This window comes from Acomys russatus, chromosome 2 (assembly GCF_903995435.1).
Source record: "Acomys russatus chromosome 2, mAcoRus1.1, whole genome shotgun sequence".
NCBI classification, from domain to species: domain Eukaryota; kingdom Metazoa; phylum Chordata; class Mammalia; order Rodentia; family Muridae; genus Acomys; species Acomys russatus.
In genome coordinates, this window is record NC_067138.1 from 29,517,092 (window position 1) to 29,525,180 (window position 8,089).

At 37.9% G+C, this 8,089-nt stretch overlaps 1 pseudogene; it reads right to left on the reverse strand.

Moving 5' to 3' along the window:
- Positions 1-2,397: 2,397 nt before the first annotated feature.
- Positions 2,398-3,264, reverse strand: LOC127206702 (40S ribosomal protein S2-like; annotated as a pseudogene).
- Between the last annotated feature and the right edge of the window lie 4,825 nt (positions 3,265-8,089).

An 8,089-nucleotide genomic window follows, 5' to 3' on the forward strand; every position in this document is an offset into this window, starting at 1 on the left:
ATGTCATAACAAAAATAACATAAAAGTCCTTAAAGAACCAAATGTAAAAGCAAAAACTATAAAATTTCATAGGAAAGTGAAATAATATCTGCAATATTGTTGTGGGTAAATAATTTTAAGATACCACTAAAGAAAGATGAGACATTATAGTTGATAAAAATCAAAATACTTTTAAGAAAGGGTGACAAAAAGTTATAATGATGGAAGGAGGTATGTAATCCACAGATATAACAAAAGATATGTAGATCACAAAAAGTCTGGTAAGCTTCAATAAAAAGTTTCCAAACAACCCCATGGGAGCTATAAAATATTTGTGCAAACCTCCTATACAGGAAACTGAAGAGAAAACAAGTCTATGAAAAGATGTTGAATGACCTAACAAGGATATAGAAATGAGATAATACACATGAAAATGGATACAATAAAAAGACTGATGCCACCAAATGTTAGGTACAATGGAATTCTTCTGATAACACTTGGAATGAACAATACTAATATCTCATAGAGAAAAAACCTGTAGCTTCTTCAAACTAAACATATCTAGAATATGAACTAGGCCTGTTTATTCTAGAAACTTAGAATTAACTACAAAATATTATAGGAGCTTTATTTGTGATAGTTCCTTACTAGAAATAACTCAAAAGTCCATCAACAATGGGATGGGTGAGTAAACAAAACTGATATGTCCATACAAGTGAATAATTCATCAATAAATCAGAATAAATAACTAATACAACAAAACATGGGAAAATCCCCAAATCATCATGCCTAGTAAAATAAACAAATGTGAAACAGTATGTTCTATATAATTCCATGTATATTCAACTCAGAAAATGACATTTATGGTGACCGTAGGCAAATAACTGGTCAGTGTTTTCCCAGAGACCAAGAAGAAAGGATTACAGGGATCCATGCAGACAAAGCTGATTAACTGTTATGTGTTTGGATTTGGCAAGTGTTTTAATAGAGAACAAAAATTTAAAAAGTGAGTGGTGTCTTCAGCAACAGAGAGTTAGCATCTATAGCAGGCAACCAAGAGCACTGTCAATAAAATGTCACCATCTAGTTATGGCAGGCAACCAAGAGCATTGCCAATAGCCTGTGTTCTTTTAAGTTCATTTGGGGCCTCTCTGACCAATAAGCCATAGGGAGGTACCCTGTGTCCACACTCAGATTTTCACATTTTCATTTAGTGGTCCATATTCTTTTGGAGCAGCATGTCCAGTCATTTGTATAAGCCTTCCTTCACCCATGATTTCTCTATCTCCCATCTCTTTTCCATATTTGAATCTTTCTGTTCCTACTATCCCTAATCTCTATTATTTCTGGATGATGCATGCTATATATAATATTGACCTGCCTGCCTAGTAAGATATACCCACTGGTACAACAGTGACATGGTGTTATAGGGATAACCAACCACTTTCTACTTGCATATAATACCTGCTCCATGGGAATGATTGTATTTCTATTACTGTAAAGTGGTTAAAAACACATGAACACAGGCTTTAGGTGGGGAACCAATTATTGGTGTTATGTTAAATGGCCATGCTGTTAAACTGTCTTCTGACTATTTCTGTTTACGTGCATAGGTCTGTGTTGCTTTTATGCTTCAGTGAGACAAGCTGCTTCTCCCCCTCCCTCACCCGAGAGGGCAGTGGTTAATGCAAAGGCTCAAAGCTGGTCAAAGTGACAAGTATACCAATGAGTTCTCCCATCCAAAACTCAGAGACCATTGCAGGAGAATGGAGAGAAAGAATGTAAGAGCTGAAAGAGTAGAAGAGTGGTGAAGCAAAGACATCTGGTCAAGCACAGCTGCTGCACACATGAGTACATTGAACAAGACCAAGCTAGTCAGACTTCAATCATAGACTGGGGAGGGGTCTCTGAGGCTTCAACATCAGTGGAAGAGCTGTTAGCTATTGATGACTGCTGAAAGACAGAAAGTCACTCTCCTTGGGGACACGGCTTCATATTGCCGTTCATACCCTAGTGAATGGCCACACATTCATGTGTACATGTATAGTACTAATTGTTATTAATAAAAAACAAATAAAAAAGGGTGTGGAGTTGGGAGAGTGACAAGGTGGGATACAATAGAAGGAGATGGAAGGTGGCAGTGATAGATGGATATGAAAAAAGTATATTGTATAAATATAAAAACGTTCACAGAATAAGTGAAATATTATTTAAAAGTAAAACATAAAGTGTCTAGAGCAGTGCCTGACGCACACTAGCAGGGCCATACCATTTATTCCATTCATAATCAAGGAATGGTAATGGCGATGCAAATTTGAAAACATGGGAGTTTTCTGTTGCTATGGAAATGGGATTAGCTGTCAATTCAAGCAATCTCTGCTTTTTTTTTTTTTTTTTTTTTTTTTTTTTTTTTTTTAGAATTAATCCACTTTATTTTTCTTGTAAAAACCCTTATGTGGTAGCCACAGCTGGAGCCTGGGTCCTCTGAACAGACACTCTGGTGTGGGTTTTCACAAGATGATCAGTGAATTCCTGATAAGGAGACTTGGTGAACACAGTTTCTTTCCAGAGATCGGGCATCAGGTAGCTTAGGTCTTGGAAATGGCATCAACAGTGGCCTTGGCAAAGTTGCCCAGGGTGGCAGGACAGCCCCTGGCTGATGTGTAGCAGTCATCAATACTGGCCATCATCAGTAGCTTCTTGGGTACAGGAGCTGAGACAATGCCAGTGCCTCTGGGGGCAGGGATGAGACTCACCAAAACAGAGCCACAGCGGCCTGTCACCTTGCATAGAACAGTGTGTGGCTTGCCAATCTTGTTCCCCCAGTAGCCTCTCCGCACAGGGACGATGGAAAGCTTGGCCAAGATGATGGCCCCTCGGATGGCAGTGGCTACCTCCTTGGAACACTTGACACCAAGACCAACGTGACCATTGTAGTCCCCAATAGCGACAAAAGCCTTGAACCTGGTCCGCTGGCCAGCCAGTGTCTGCTTCTGCACTGACATGAACTTGAGAGCCTCATCCTTTAGGGATGCACCCAGGAAAAAAATCAATAATCTCGGATTCTTTAATGGGCAGGGAGAACAGATAAATCTCCTCCAAGGACTTGATCTTCATATCCTTAACCAGGCGGCCCAGCTTGGTGACAGGGATCCACTCCTTGTCTTTGGCTTTACCTCCACGAGCCCTGCGGCCTCGACCTGGGCCACTACCACAGCTTCGCCCTCCTAACCCTGGGCCCCGGGGTCCTCCAGGCCCTCCCGCTGCCCTGGCATCATCTGCCATTTGGTGTTTCCCCTAGGAAGAAGAAGCCTCTGCTATTTTTTTAGCCATGTAATCATGAGCCGTTTATCACCTTTGAAGTGCTCAATATTTTGAATGGATGAATATATTTGTACATGTTTAAATTAAGTACTTAGCATAAACAGACATTAGCATAGTCAATTAATTTTTATAATCTTATTTATCTGATTTCTTCCTGAATTAAATCTTTACTACATAAACAAATTATTATCTCCTAGAAGTCACTTTGTACCTAAACTTTGAGGGCCTTGCAGACAGCCTCATGAACTTCAGCTGTCCTGTGCACAAGAGGGAAAGCGAGTCAGGAGGCAATTGCCAGTGGCTGTTTACACCACAGTGAACAGGCCAGAGTCTTTAGACCTCATCAGAGCTGTTTATCATGCAGAATCTGCTGTTCTTCATCATTTCTTGTGCTTACATTTAGTAGATTAAGATTGAAATGACTGTATGTGTGTGTGTGTGTGTGTGTGAGAGGGGGGGGGAGGGAGGGAGGGGGGGAGGGAGGGACTGATAGTGAATCAGTAATGACAGGAAGACCCCAGAAGCCAGTGGAATGACAGTGACAAAGCTAGATTCACTGACCTGAGAGTCTGCAATGTGTTCCATGTATATGAGTCAGACTGACTCTGGATTTTCTGTCCTGGAGCTATTTTCAGATCAGTCTTCAAACTGAAGCAAGTAGTTCTTGTTAAGACTCAGGTCCCCTCCTACTTTTTTTAATCCCTCATTCCTGGGTCACACTGCATGCTTTTTATTTGATGCATCTTTAGACATAAAATTTTAATCTCCATAGCATAAGGCAGGCACCCTCCCTCTCATGCCTTATGTATTTTCTAGCATTATACTCATGACAAACTCTCAAAAACCCTTGAATGCTGCTATTTATTATATATACATATATATTTGCATATGTATTGTATACAGTTTCATACATACTGATTTGCATTCCGTTTCTGCACAGCTGCTTTGCTTTTATGCAACACATGCTTTTATTTAAGATGTGAGTTTTCCTTACATTCGAACAAAAGTACTTACAGTAATACTTTTCAAGAGGAAATTGATTTCCTCTCTTCTATCATGTTACTGCCAAACTTATTTGAGCAAGCTTGATATATTCGGTGGATTATCTCCACCCTCAAGTCTAGGGGAGTTCAGTTTTTTCATGATTGCACTTTTGATAATTTAAAGTTAGCATGAAATTAAACTGTCATGAAATCAAAGGACATTGACAGTCTCAGTCAGTGCTGTACAAAACGACGACATTGAATTCATTTGTCTTCCCTGAATTGCAAACTAACATTTCTAATTGAATAGTTCATTTAACTAGTCAGATTTAAAGTCCGGTTGTGAGGAAGTTTTACTGTTGGTTGTTGTATTTAATTCTTCTCCCTAAAGGAAGAGTGAATACTTTGTGGCTTTCTTATTTTTTTCTGAAGTCAAAAGAATCCACCAGAAAAAAAAATTAGCAGCTGTCAAATATAAGTGTTCTAGAAAAACATCTATTATTTATAACCATGGCAGAGAGCACTGCCTGATCTCTTCCTCGAGTTATTTCAAGATACCAGGAAAGAGAGGTAATAGACAAAATGACAGGCAAACAATGCAATTAAAATATTCACCTGTTCAGTTGGTTAAATCCAGTAAAATTCATTCTTTCCTTTTCTTCTATAAACCTGCATCTTAAAAGCTCATGTTAACTTAAGATACTTTGGTGAATTTCTTATCTGATGAGGGTTAAATGAATGCCATTGCTTTATAAACCTAATTCAAAATGTTATATTAGAATTTGTAATGGTATTTTCTGTTGAAACTTTTAGACTATAATTCTTTAAAAATAGATCATGTATATGAGAAGAGGGAAATTGGAATAGTTTTATTGCTTATTGCATTGAAAATATTTATTAAAATAGACAAATAAAATATATTTAAAATAATTATAATAAAACCCTGTTCACATGTGAAATGTAAATTGGCAATTTTCTAAATAGTACTGATTTCATGATGCATTTGTTATAAATTACAATATGAGAGTGGAGAGTCAGGATAAACCAAATTTTAAGTTCATTTTTAAGTTTTATGAAAAAAGTTTAAGACTTTTAAAATTGTGACATGCTTTTCTGGCCATCTCATCTCTGAAAGAGTCTTCCAGTACCAGGACTGGGTTGCATTCCACTGAGTTATTGGCCAAAGGAATCCCATGGAAATCTCCAAATAACCCAGGCCATTGCTAAGATCATGGATTGCCCTCTGAAAACTAACAGCATGGCCCCATTGCTGAGGACAATACTCACACAACTTATTGAGCATGAAGAAGTCAAGCTGGTGCCTACCTGGAGCCTTTACCCTTACAGTCTGTGTCTTTGGTGCAGACAGGTTCTCTGCAGCCTGCCAAAAGAAAAATGAAAACACCAACCCAGTCACAAAGTCTACAATCTGTCCTTCATATGAGATATGCTAGAGCAACAGTGGCACAGAACTGTGGGAGTGGGCAATCAATGTCTGATTTACCTTAAGGCTCACTTCACAAGTAGAATCCATACCTCCTTGAGTGACCAAGAACCAGAGACTAGATACCCCAGAGACCTAGAGTAAAATCGAACATGACTGGTCTGAAAAAGGAAAGTGTTAATAAAATGACTTATAATGATATTCTGCTATACTCAAAGATCAGTGCCTTATTCAGTGACCAACAGAGAAGCTTCCTCCTGCACCGGACTGCAGACACCCATAGCCAAACATTATATGGAGAGAGAGTCCTTGGAACACACAGTAATAAATGGGATGTCTCCATCACATCTCTCCCGCCCACAGAAGAGGAAGCAGAAATAGGGTGGAGCCAGAGGGGATGGAGGACCAGGAGACCGAGGCCCTCTGAATCAACTAAGCAAGTCTCATATGCACTCTCAGAGACTGAATCAGGACTTACAAGTCCCACACAGCTCTGTACCAGGTCCTCTGCATATATGTTACAGTTTTCAGCTTAGTATTCTTATGGGACTCCTGAGTATGTAAATGAGTGGGTCTCAGATTCTTATGCCTGCTCTTGGGATTCTTTTTCTTCTGTTGGTTTGCCTTGTCTAGCCTCAATGTGATGCTTTTTATTTCATCTTACTTATATTTTATTTTTGTCACATTTTATTGTTGTCTCTTAGAAGCCTATTCTTTTCTATTTAAAGACAGAAAGGGAGTTGATCCATACAGGAGGGGAGGTAGGGAGTGACTGGGAAGAGCAGAGGCAGGGGAATTGTAATATCTGTATGAAAAAAAAAAAAAGAATCTATCTTCCATAAAAGGAAAAAGTGAAAAAATCTTAGTGAGAAGCTAAAGATATCTTTTTGCTGTTCTATTTATAAACTTCATATTCAAGCTGACTTGACACATGTGTATCTCATCTATCAGTCCCATGGAACTGACTTACATACTTAACTTCTTGAAATTTAATTTATTTTAGTGAAAATAAAAATTACTGTTGTTACTTAAAAGTATACTGCATGGCTGCCTTGCTTTTAAATAAGTAGGAATGATCAAAAGAGAAAAAATATAATGGGTAGTGTCCTTTGTCACCTGTATTGAAGGCCTGAGGGCCAGGTAGTAGCATATGCTGGACTCCAGCCATTCCTCCAAGGAATAACTTAGCAACCAGAATCAGCTCACAAATCAAAGGTATTGAAATTGTTTTTACTGTGCCAAAATAACCACAAAATAGCCACTGTGTGTTTAATGGGAATAACAGAAATTAATTGTTGCCGCTAGGTTACATTAAAGCTGCTCTCATATATCTCATCTAAAAGCTAATGACTCGGTTATGGAACTGAAGATAATGATCAATACTAACTATCCAATATCTGGCTTTGCATTTTATGATAATATAATGCATGCATATTGAATAAAATCAGTATGCTCTTGGTTTGTATAGATGAGTCTCTTTTCTGTAACTTGAATAAATTGTTTTCAAATACTATTTCTCTGTGTGCTAAGTCTCTGTGAGGTTTCTATGGGGGCCAATGGACTGCCTAATGTTCAAATTCTGTCCAATATTATGGACATGAATCATGTATCAGAAATTTTCATGTTTGAAGTAATATTGCCTTACCTAGGAGCTTATATATGGTGTTCCATAAGCTTACCTTGGGCTTATTGCTCTCCTGTCTCAGTTCAAATTGGCATGTGTGTCCAAAGACAAATAGAGACTCTCTTTGTTTTAATTCATTCAAGATTTGCATGTGAATGATCCTAAGCTGCTGTCTGCCTTTGGGGAACATTATGGAGATGTGAATTTATATGTATGGATAATCACCACTTCATGTTTTCTTGGGGAAATGTACTAAGGGGCTTTAAAATTGTATTTCCCTGTATTAATTCTAAGGTCCCATAGCACTAGTAACATCCATTGGCTCAATACTTTGGAAAAATTAGACAGAAAAAGACAATCTCATTTTTATTTTTCCAGGAATATTTCTCTCCAATGTACAGATGAATAAATTAATATTTGTGCCTTTTTATTTTAAGAAAATTTTTTTCTTTCTTGCCACTTTAAATGAAATTCAATCTGCATTATACAGAATAAATCAGTGGGTAGAAATATAGCAATTGTCACATTCTAAGAGACATAAAATTAATTATATGAGTGGCAAAGTAGAAGAATTCCATAAAAATTCTGATTGCAAGCTGAGTTATACCAGATAGTTTCCACTTTCTCCCAAGAAAGGAGCTACATGTCATACTGAAAGTGATGAGTGCCAAAGGTTTCTCTAATTACACCCATTCACTCAGGCAAAATTCTCAGATCACATGGACATGAGACAAG